Source organism: Sitophilus oryzae, unplaced genomic scaffold (assembly GCF_002938485.1).
Source record: "Sitophilus oryzae breed Bouriz unplaced genomic scaffold, Soryzae_2.0 scaffold_1257_pilon_pilon, whole genome shotgun sequence".
Classification (NCBI taxonomy): Eukaryota; Metazoa; Arthropoda; class Insecta; order Coleoptera; family Curculionidae; genus Sitophilus; species Sitophilus oryzae.
The window spans coordinates 1-12,900 of NW_022145901.1; the positions used below are offsets into that span (position 1 = coordinate 1).

A 12,900-nucleotide genomic window follows, 5' to 3' on the forward strand; every position below is an offset into this window, starting at 1 on the left:
CCCAAGTAGTATACCCCTTGGACAATGGCATAAAGTGGTGCTATAACGGTCATTCTACATATGCCTCCTTTAAAGAATGCCGTTGGTCCCTCTGTTTGCAGGATATCTCTAGACAAATAAGAATACTTAAATAATATCAACAACATAATAAGAATACTTAGATAATACCAAGTACATATACAGGGTGCTACAAATTCGAGGTACAAGCATTGGTATCTCGGTAACCGTAATAGATACGAACATGGTTAAATTGGGGCAAAGTTGCCACTTTGGGATGTTCACCAAAATGCCATCAAAAAAGTTTTAAAAATTTCAAGAATTGCTCAGTTTTTTGGAAAAAACGGACTTTTTTGAAAATTAATTTTATTTTTTCTTGTCGTTACTTTTAAAAAAATCAAAAAACTAATTGCACATTCTTATAGCCACTTTATTAGAGCTATCTGATAGTATTTTTAGATTTTCAAATTAGCTGATAATTTGTGAGATACAGAGGCCAACTTGATTTCTTTAAATACGGACCTGCATTTTTTATTTCAGATTTTAAAAGAACTCGGTTGTGACACACTTAATACCTCACACTTGATATTTCGAGTCAAAATGTCGTTATGAACCGCAAGTTATAATTTCAAATAAACCATATCACGCGAAAATGTCAAAAGTTGACATACGATATGGCATTCTATTCAGGATGTTATTTTATATCGAATAAGGTAAAAAAATACAAAGGGTGCCATTTAAAAATCAAAAGTCGTAGTCATTTCCGGTAAAACTGGAAGTGACCAAAAACAATTGAATACGTCAATCAATCCTAATTTATGTACTAACATACCAAATTTCGTTTTTTTAACTGAAAAAATAAAATAGTTATAAGGGTAAGCCAATTTTGAGACGCACCCGGTATAGATACCCAATAGGAACAACTACAATAAATAAAATTCGTAAAATATAATTTTCTAAGTATTTTTAATAAGTAGTAATAAATGTCAGAAAAAGACAAAATTTGTTAACTCTAAACAAATATCTTGATTGAATGTAAACAAAAGTTCTGAAGAGAAAACTCTATTCTCCTATTAGGTGCCTGTTATAGCATAACCACAAACCACAATTGATTAAAGGAGTTATTTGTTATTTTCTGTTTTTTTATTCATTATACAGGGTCCGGCAATAGTGCCTAACCGGGCATCTGTAGCTCCTAGAATAAAAAAGTTGGGAAATTTTGTTTAAGCGTAAACCTAAATTATGTACTAGGATGTATATCAGGAAAATATTTTAACTTCTGTAGGGTGGCTCAAAAAAGTGTTAGTGGATCGGGATGATTTTTTTTAAATGGAACACCCCGTATATTATTGCATTTTTGGCTTCCTTTCAGATCACTTTACATAATCCTAAGACGTAATTTCAGAGATATTAATAAACAAATAAAAATTACATATTTTTCAGCCTTTCTTAAAAAAATTATTAATAATACAAGATCTGTTCTGAAATCAAAACGACATTAGATATTTACTTTACCTTTGCCTGTTCTTACTTTGCTATAAATATGGAAATCGTAAATCCTACAGGATGTTCAAAATTCTACGCCAAACTTTCTAAAATATAAAATAATTTTTCTTCGTTTTTTTTAAATTTTAACACCCTATATATTATTTTTTCATTAGAAGGAGAATTAAAAAATGAACATTTTTTGTATTTAGAGTATTTCAAAATTTTTAACATAATTTTTAGTAATTCTAACGTAGGTTTCGTAGATCTTCCTGGTTTTGTATTTCATATGGCATTTTCCACAGTCAATTTTCATCAAAGCCACCTAATGATTTTTCTCTCGTATTTTAACATTGAAAGCACCATATGAAATAATACTGCGTGTATCCGGAAAACTATTAAAAACTTTGAAATACTTTAAATACAAAAAATGTTGATTTTTTAATTCTCCATCTAATAAAAAAGTAATTTACAGGATGTTCCATTTAAAAAAAACGAAGAAAAATTATTTTATATTTTTGAAAGTTTGGCCTAAAATGTATGATTTAAAATGACCATATTTATAGCAAAGTAAGAACAGACCATTTAAAGTAAATATTTAATATAGTTTTCATTTCAGAACAGTTATTGTATTTTTAATATTTTTTTTTAAGAAGGGTTGAAAAATATATATTTTTGATTTATTTTTTAATATCTCTGAAACTATCGAAATAGATTTACTCATATCTTAGGATTTTGTAAAGTGATTTGAAAGGAAGCCAAAAATGCAATAATATACAGGGTGTTCCATTAAAAAAAATCATCCAAATCCACTCACACTTTTTTGAGCCACCCTATCGAAGTTAAAATATTTTCCGGAAATTCATGCTGGACCCTGTATCTGTGTACCATCAGTATTAAAAATATAATATATGTACGACTTACAAAAATGCAGATTTGATGCTTGTATAACTTTTATCTCCTGCGGCTGATTTTGTAACCGTCTGTATCCTAGTTTTCATGACGTCAAAAGGAGTAACTACTAAAGCGCTAAACGATCCCGACATGAGGCCACAAATGAACGACCAATAAAATACAGCGTCACCTGAAAGAAAATACAAGAAATGTTTACACCAGCGTTGTTGCAAGTTTAGTGGAGTGAAATCAAATACGTTTAAATTACCTATACGGAGGGTACCGCTTAAATTCCTGTCCCGATGTTAAAGGATGGCTATAGAATTTCAATGCATTTCCTACATAAGTCTATCCTTGTGCGGTAGGAGGTTTGACTAAACAAGGATGAACCTATGTCTTGAAACCATTCGACTCGATTTTCTGTCCTCCTTCAATACTGGGACATAAATTCTCTCATTGCTCTTATGGGGAGGCCGCGGTATAGGTAATTTAAACGTATTTGAGTCAAATCATAGTAGAAGGAAAAGAGTAGTTGCACTCTCCCAAATATTTTCTGCCAGTATTTACCATCTGTCGAATATCGACAGATTGCAGAGCGTTTCAGTTGAGTTCCGTCCGTCGACCTGCGAGGTTCGAGCGTTGCGTCCCAGCACAGAGACGGATTGACAAAAAATAAGTGCCTAACTGTGGCTGCTATTGGTTGTAGTAATAATTCAAAAAATTGTGCTTTGAGTTTTTTGTGATCATATTTGTGGATCATGATCAAGCTTATGGAGCCACAGGTGCTCTTGCAAAATGCTTATAGCCAGGCATTACTTTCCGCCGACATGAACGACGTCACAATATCTATTAACGGCATTTTAGTAGGCTACCGTTTAACGGCTGTTTAAGTACATCGATTAAAATATCTAGAAACATTTTTATCTGAGCGGTAAGCAACCTTGATATTATTTTGAAGATATATGAACAACGGAATAATATACTGGGTGTTCCATTTAAAATAAAGGAGTAACTTCCTTTTAAAGGTGACGAATATTTCATATTAATTTGGTCTCACCGTTGTATAACTTTTCTGGCCAAATTTAATTTGGTTTAACATACAATACTTATTGCAATTAAATATCAGACTAAAGAGGGTAAATTAAAATATAAGCAGCTATTATTGAAATTTAAAATTTACTCTTCATTTTCACAAAATCTGAAATAAGTCAAAATCCTTACAATTTCGGCATATGCTTCTTTAATAAAACTCACGTTTATTTTTTTTTCCTATAATCCGAAAATCATTTAATATATTGGGTGTTCCATTACAAAAGACACAACTTTGATGTGTAACTTTTTTGGGGACACCCTGTATAACTCCATATATTTTTGTAAAATGCTTTCAATTAACCTACATTATGCTCTCAAACTTCATTTCGATATAAACTACCGTGCTCCTTGGAGCCTCCGCGTCGTATGAGGGGCGCCACCCTGTATACCTACCTGATCCGTCTAATTTTCTTGGTCCAAACTTATCCAAATATGCAAAAAGAGGAAAGTAAACTACGCAAAATGGGACGTCTCTTGCCATTGTTGCAAATAGTCCCTTGTATAATCCAAGAAACCCCCTGTCCTGAACAAGATCTTTGGCTACGGCTCTGGCTGAAATTTTGGGTAGTATTGATTTACCCGTTACAGGATCTAAAATAAATAGTGAAAATCATTAATAAGTACAAGATAAAAAGAAAATAATTATGAGGATATCCCATATAACACAACACAACTTATATATTATATCTTGAGGATATCCACCAAGGATATAGTAAATATCTTAGAGATATCCTTGTATAGGTTAGTATATATTAGAAAAATTTTGAGATATGGAGTTTAGAAAAATATAATAATATACCGGGTGTTCCATTTAAAATAACAAAGATGCTACCGCTTTTAGTATGAAGCGGCAAAACTGTAAAGCTGAAAATAATTTAGACAGATGGAGCAGGTGCCTTTATGCAAAAATCCAAATTTTCCAAAAAATCCTATTACCGGTTCTCCATAAACGTCTAACGTGCCATGGCCGTGAATCACCCTGTATAGTAATGATTTGCCAAAAAATCTTACTTCGGGTATGTTTATAAAAAAAACTACCGTGTACCCGCGACTTCGTTCGCGTCGAATTAATCATTTGTATTGGCGATGATAAAGCAAAGCAAGAATTTCCATTAACATACAAACTGGATAAAATTTCCTCATATTTATGTCAGCATGAGAAAAAACAATATGGCGATATTATTATATAACTTGGTAACATTTGAGGGGTAGTTTCATCTCGTTGGAATTTGACTTTCGAAAAATACGTTTGCCAAAAATAAGCTTTTACGTCAAGCAGTTTAAGCAGAATCGGGGTTAATCGATTACCCAACTTTTTGTAACACCCTGTATGATTTTTTAAAAAATTTCAAAATATGTAAAAAAACTAAATAAATTATGCGTGTCCAAGCGTTTTCCCGAAAAACTAACCGTTTTTTAAATAACAAATATTGTAATATTTGAGGGGCGTTTTCACCCTCTTGGAATTTGAGATTCGAGAAACCCCTCCTTAGTCAATCCGTTTGCCAAAAATTAGCTTCAAACGTCAAGCAGTTTAAGCAGAATCGTGATTACTTAATGGTAATATTTTATGAAACACCCCATTAAAAAATCTTAAAATATGTAAAACAACAAAATAAATAAAATATACGTGTTTCCGAGTTTTTCCGAACCGGTTCTTAAATAAAAATATTCTAATATTTGAGGGATAGTTTCACCCCCTTAGAATTCTAGTTTCGAAAAATTCCTCCTTATCGTAACCTAACCTCTACACCCTAAAGTCAATCCGTTTTCCAAAAATCAGCTTTTTACGTCAAGCGCTTTAAGCAGGATCGTGATTAATCAATGACCAGATTTTTTGAAACATCCTGTATACATTTTTAAAAAATCTTAAAATATGTAAAAAAAAACAAAATGAAAAGACATTTCATTCAAGCGTTTTTTTTTGAAAATTTGACCGTTTTTTAAATAAAAAATATTGTAATATTTGAGGGGTGGTTTCACCCCCTTGGAACTGGAATTTCGAAAAATCCCTTCTTATCGAATCTCTACACCCTAGAGTCAACCTGTATACCAAAATTGAGCTTCTTACGTTGAGTACTTTGAGCAGGATCATGATTAATCAGTGAGTCACTTAAGGATTTTATATATTAGTATAGATATCTTTTAAATATACGGATTTATTAATATTTGTGGCTAGATTGTTAGATATTTACCAATCTTGGCGTCCATTGCTGCCACTCGCCCTGCGTCTTGTAACTGAATCTTGAGTAATTCCATAGGTGTGGTTACAATAAGTTGTACGACTCAGTAAGAGCTCCTGCCAAAGCTTGACGACTTGGCGAAATTTTGCTGAAATATTTATGCAAATAAAACATTTATATCGCCAAATGTGACAAAAATATATACTTATTTTTGTCTTTTAAGTGATATCTAAAGAAGTCATTTGCGGACAGTTTAATAGCCTTCTCTGGAGTAACCAAACAAATGAGTATAGCTGATCCGCGGTACATTCCTCTGAGACCTTCTGCACGGTAAATTTTCCTAAATGCATCGAATCTAAAAATTAAACATAACTATTCAGTACTTAGTTCCAACTTAGTATGACAATGTTATTATTATTTGGTCAATTATGTCTTTATTTCCCTAAAATAAGTGCAGGCACACTCTTTGTGGGATCAGTGCGGTGCGTGACATGTGGTTTTTGCAAGTCAGGCTAAATTGTTCAGCGTTTCCAGCGCTATTCAGCTGGGATTCTGTGGGAATTTGGCGTACTGAAAAAGCTGTATACTAATCAATTCGAATCTGGCTAATAGCTGAACAGGTAGATAATAATCTCATGGAGCTGGTGGAGCTTAGAATTTGACTTCTTACATATCATTAAGGAAATGTTTAGGCAAAATAGGTCGCAAACTTGACGGTAAAAGACAATACCTTGAACAAAACAAGTTTGCCTTAACGGATCTTCCAAACATATCGCCCTCGTATATGTATAACCACTAATAGCAAGAGGTTGGTTTTGGGGAATAAATTGTATAACTAAGATGTAATAGATCTTTGCGGTCCCATTAGATGTCATCATGATATTCATTCTATTAAGTCAAATACAAAAATACACATGATGAATATGAAATTAATGGTCAATTTTGTATAGATTAATGTGTGCTCATTTTCTAAGTATACTAATATTATTATTAATATTAATGTACTATCATCATATTATGTATTTAGAGATCTAGTGGAAAAACTGGTGGTCGTATTATGATGTGCAACCAAAGTTATTATATGTTTTTGACTATGAATACTAACTATATGAATATAACATTTTCTTACATACTATTATACATCTTCTTTCCATCCGGTCCAGGACTCTGTTTTTGAAGCCTTGTTTTAACCAAATCCAAGGGAAAGGTACATGATACTCCAATCATGCCAGCTATACCTCCATTGAGAACTTTTGGTAATAAACTTAAAAAGAAAATATTTGATATAGTCAAATCAAGTCTTTAATTATAGCGAATAAGTTGTTAAGTCGAAAGTTTTTAATAAATATTTATTAAAGAAGAAATTTTAGTAAAGCGAGCTGAACCCTATAGTCTAAGAGCTAGCAACGTTTTCGAGAAAGTATTTTAAGACGTCTGGCTCTTTGATATATCTTTTACTATGCTCTCTGGAACAGCATGCGGCCCGTCTGGCTGCCGATACCCGTTGCGTTCACTACTGCGCATCGGAAGAAGATCCTATATTTTTTATTAATTTAGTCCTATAAATTCTAGTATTGAATATAAGTCGAACATATCTCCATAGGGCAGTGCGTAGAGTTTCCGACCACGAACCGATGATTCAGAGTTCGAATCCGGGTCAGGTCAAATACTTTTTTATTTTATTTTCGTTTATATTCTGATAGTAAAGTATTAAATAATTCTATAATAATTAATATTTTATTTGTTTTTTGATATTTGAACACAATTTATTTAAACTAATTTCAAGTCTGGCTCTGTTTTTTTTAACATTTAATCTATTCATCGTTACAATATTGATAAGCTGTCAAACTTAACAATGTGGACTAAAACATTGTATACGGAAAATCAAATGCAATAAAATAATATAAAATAATTAATATAAATATAATATAATATAAAAAATCAAATCATTTTCCCGGAAGATGGATTGGAAATGGTGGAGCAATCTAATGACCAGCGAGGTTCCTGGGCCTATCGCCAAGGGGCCACATTACTTGACGTCATTTGTAAAAGTGAGATCAATTCATCTCAACATTTACGATAAAGAGTAGGTACAAAATGCATTCGGAACTATAAGAAGAAAGTTCAAAGAGCTATAAAATTGAACGAAAAATAAGTTTGTGCAAGGGGGGTAACCCTTCCGAGCAAGTAGAACATTAGAAACTAGTTTGTAGAAGTTGATTAATTTATAATAACTACGTTTAATATTATGCATATTATTAGATCGCACACTGACATTTCAAATTCACAATAAAAAAACTTATAAATAATATCTTTATATTTCTGACCTTGATATTATTTATTTCAATCTTCCAATTGGCTCGATATTCCTTATTCAATGTTAATTAGCGCTGATCAATATTGTTGCAATGAATATAATCAGATTAAATAATTTTAGAAACCAGAGTCGGACTTGAAATTATCTTAAGTACAATGTAATAGGTAATTAAATAGTTTTGTTGCTGGTAAGGTACCCAAAACAAAAAAAATATAAAGTGTAGCATATCATTGTATTCAGGAGACCGAGTTCTTTCAAAACCTGAAATAAAAAATGCAGGTCGGTATTAGAAAAAATTAAGTTGGCCTCTGTATCTCACAAATTATCAGCTAATTTAAAAATCTTAAAATACTATCAGATAGCCCTAATAAAGTGGCTATGAGAATGTGTAATTAGTTTTTTGATTTTTTAAAAACTAACGACAGGACAAAATAAAATAGATTTTCAAAAAAATCAGTTTTTTCCAAAAAACTCAACAATCCTTGAAATGTTTAAAACTTTTTTGATGGCATCTTGGTGAATATCCCAATACGCAACTTTGCCCCCAATTTAACAATGTTCGTATCTATTACGGTTACCGAGATACCAATGCTCGTACCTCGCATTTGCAGCACCCTGTATAATCATTATTAGGTACTTAATTTTTTTACAGTCTAATTTTTTTTTTTTTTAATTTGTAGTACAAAGTTCAATGTTTTGCAAACTGGTAATTTTATTGGAACATTTTCAAAACCATCGTGAATCGAAATCCGTTATAGATATCTATGAATTACTCTAATATCTTTGATTCTATGGTAGTTCCTAAATTTTTTCATCATTAATTCATATTTATTACACTATATTCCGTTATATGACCCTTTTTGATTTCACTTTTTAAATATATAACATGTTCCAGTTGTTATATGTATTTTATTTTTGTTGTTCTTTATTAATAAATATACAGCAATAAATTATCATCTACGCCAAAAATAAGTAGCTTCATCCATTATACAAAAAAAACTTATAAAAATGACGACGACCAACTGGAGACAAAACATTTTCGACATGTGTTTAAAACCACAAATATCCTTAGAATTCATTGCGAATTTCGTTATTATATGAACTACGTAAATAAAAGACGCTCTTATTTTGCAATATTCGCATTTCGCAATTCATTTGTATATGAACATATCTTTAGTGTGAAGAAAAAGGGATGCAAATTTTTCCCTTTAGTAATCTAAGTAATTGTCTTTTCTGAATTTAACTCATTTTATTGCAGCATTATTGTTTTGGTATTATTTTTACACTTTATGTGTTAATGTAATGAAAATGAAAGAAAAACATCTATTTAGTTTACTTGTAGTTGCTAGATCAGGATGAAAATCTATAATGCTAAAAAAATTGTCACAGAAGTACATTTTAAATTTTTTTATGCAAAATGGCAAAATGACTAATATTTTTTTTATTTTTAATGGATATAGCTTAATTTTTCAACTTAACATCTCATTCTCATTAATAGTCTGGTCAAATTAGACTGAAAAATACTAGTAAAGGTACATAAATTTACAACAAGCTGAAAATCCGTGTAATTATTTAAAACATAATTAAAAACAACATTTTAAAATTCCGAATCATTCCGGTGCCTGGAAAACAAATTATGCGAGGTCAAAGGTCAAAAATCTCGAAAAAAAATCTTTTTCGCGATTTTCAGCAAAACTGTAAAGGGTAAAGCTCGATTTTCATGCATCCGTTGTCCGACGATACGTTGATACGATATTAATTTTATTGGTAGAATTTAAAGACTTTAATTGATTAGAAAATAAGGCAGTTTTTAAATCTATTGCATTTTCATGCCTCTGTTTATCGGATATACGTTGGTTTCATTGTATATTTTCGTTTCCATAACGATTTTGCTATTTTACTTATATTTTTATTAAGGTTAGATTAAATTTGTCAAAAAAGTGTCAAAACGTCCGTTATTGTATGAACGGGTCCGTTGACGGGCTGAAGTAAAATATTTACGGATGAAAAGTGGCGCGAAAAAGCTATGACCAATCAGAGCAACGTCGGACCAACGTATCAACGTATAACGGATGCATGAAAATCAAGTTTTATCATAAAATTACAAAACAAAGACAAAAATTGCTAGACAAAAATTATAGAACATAAAATTCTCTATGAAAAATGTGTCAATACTTTTTTTCCTTAGAGCCACTGTTTCTGAGATATAAAGACTCAAAGAGTTGTAATCGTCTTAATATGCACACGTTTCCACGCCACCTATGAGCTAGTGTACTTAGCGCGTTTTTTTAAAGTGGTTTCCCCAGTAGGCCTATTCTACATATCTATTGTGATTATGTTTAATTGAAAACTATTGCAGATTAAAAAATAATAGTACGGATTAGAAATTATAAAAGCGATGGAAGTAAAAAAAAATAAAAATTTACTAGTCTGACTCATAACCTTCTAATACTTCTTGTTCTTCTTGATCTTCTTCTTGATATTCGTCTTGTTCGTTTTCTTCATCCTGGATGTAAGTAAATTGCCGGAGTAAATTCCTGGACTGTTTTGTTCTCTGGCATGTACAAATTGTCAAGGCCGGTCATGTTCTAATGCTGAATCACCAATAGTAGAGGTAGAGGATTCGTTTGATACCAAAGAAGAAACATACAATACATCACTATTGACGCAATTTACTTACATCCAGGATGAAGAAAACGAACAAGACGAAAATCAAGAATAAGTATAAAGTTATGAATCAAGACTAGTAAATTTCGAATTTTTTTTTATTTCCATCGCTTTTATAATTTCCAATCCGTACTAATATCTTTTCAATTGAACAGAATCACAATAGACATGTGAAATAGGCCTATTGGGGAAACCCTTATTCTAAAACTAGACTCTCACAACCTCATAGGTGGCGTGGAAACGTGTGCATATTATGACGATTACAACTCTTTGTTACAACTCGTTATAACCCAAGAAAAGAAAAAAAAAAAAAAAAAAAAATATTGATACATTTTTATAGAGAATTTTATGGTCTATAATTCTTTTCTGAGGTAATTTTATGATAAAACAACGTGTACCAAAATTCATAAAAAATTAAAAAAAAAAAAAAAAAATTTTTTCCCAAATTTTTACTGTTTTGACTCAAATAATTTTTTTCAGGCACCGAACATACCTGGAATTTTAAAATGTCATTTTTAATTATGTTTTAAACAATTTCAGCTTGTAAATTTATGTACCTTCGAATTTCTAGATTGACCGGACTATATCTACATAAATCTTATTAAAAAAGGAAGCATCTTACTTAAATCTGGATTGGTTTTCAGCCATTATCTCCCGAATTTATCTAAAAACATATTTGGAAAATTGTTAACAATACAGATATACAAAACTTGACTTTAAATCAAATATAAACAATGATATAGTACTTACCTAACCTAACTATACAATTTTACGCTTACATTAGCACAGTTCAGCCGGTGATATTCACTATTATAAGTTCCAAGGTTCACATAAAAAAATAAAATTTTTGCATTTCCGTGACACTGACATTGATCGTATTAAAATAGAAAGTGTCGACTTTGCACGGTGTTACCTCTGTATATACCGGATAATTAATAATATTATCATTGTCAATATACTGCACTCAGTCATAACTATCACACTCATAATATAAAACGCGTATTTTTTACATATAAAAACGTTTATTTAACTGATAAAACTCAGAATCACATAGTGTCAATAAATTACTTTCGAGATAGACTTAATAATTAGAATAACAAGAATACAGTGTGCATATGTTTTGCTTTAAGTTAATTCTGGCATATTGGGAACGGTCCAGACGATTCTTGACCTAGGAGTTCGGGCAAGGTTAAATTTCTCGATGGCGTCCAGAACGTAAACACTCAGTGTTATGTATCCTAATATTCAAATTAAAAAGAATAATTATCTAGCTGCTTGGTTATCAGTTTTTATATACAGGGTTATGTAAAGTGATCTGAAAGAAAGCCAAAATGTAATAACATACGGTTCCATTTAAAAATATCATCCTGGTTCACTTTCACACTTTTGTGTCACCCTATAGAAGTTAAAATATTTTCCTGAAATACATCCTGGTACATACTTTAGGTTTGCACTTAAACAAAATTCTCAAGTTTTTTATTCTAGGAGCTACAGATGCCCGACGAACTATTGCCGGACCCTGTATAAAGTATATATCTCAAGTCATACAGGGCGTTCAAAATTTCTAAGTGGTTTATTATAGGAGCTACAGATGCCCGACGAACTATTGCCGGACCCTGTATGTATAACTCCTTTTATTAGATTATAGTTATTATTATTATTAGAGCGATAATGATCATGATCATTACAGGATGTCCAATATTCTTACGCCAAACGTTCTAAAATATAAAATATTTTTTCTTTGTATACCGGGTGTTGCACTGTCGAGCGACATAGGAAATCCCAAGTAAAATTTTAATGGGGGTCAACTATTGACTTCCCTAATTATTTTAGAGAATAATTCTATTTAGGTTTATTGAAGAGCACTAAAACCCACATTCAAAAGAATAACTTTAGATATTTTGATTAGCCTGTTTACGAGTTATTGCCGATATCTTTTTAAATATTTCTCCCTTCTTATGGCCCTGTATTTACTTATAAGCACCAGTCAAAGTGTGTCAAGGTAAAAGATAACTGTCAAATGAAGTTGTCATTTAATAGTACCTAAATTAATAAGTTATTGAATATTTTAAACCTACAGGTCCGCGAAATTTTATTTCGCAGAAGTTGTTCCAAATCGATAATCAATCGAACATCGATAACCCAACTGATTTACCCTTTAATGAGACCGACAACATAGAACAATACGAAACTGATAATTACGAACAATTTTATACCGATGATGGCCTCGTCAAAAATAATCAAAATTTTGAAACCTTTGATAAT

At 31.3% G+C, this 12,900-nt stretch overlaps 1 pseudogene; it reads right to left on the reverse strand.

Annotated features, from left to right (window-relative positions):
* Positions 1–5: 5 nt before the first annotated feature.
* LOC115874242 lies at positions 6–11,621 on the reverse strand (annotated as a pseudogene).
* Between the last annotated feature and the right edge of the window lie 1,279 nt (positions 11,622–12,900).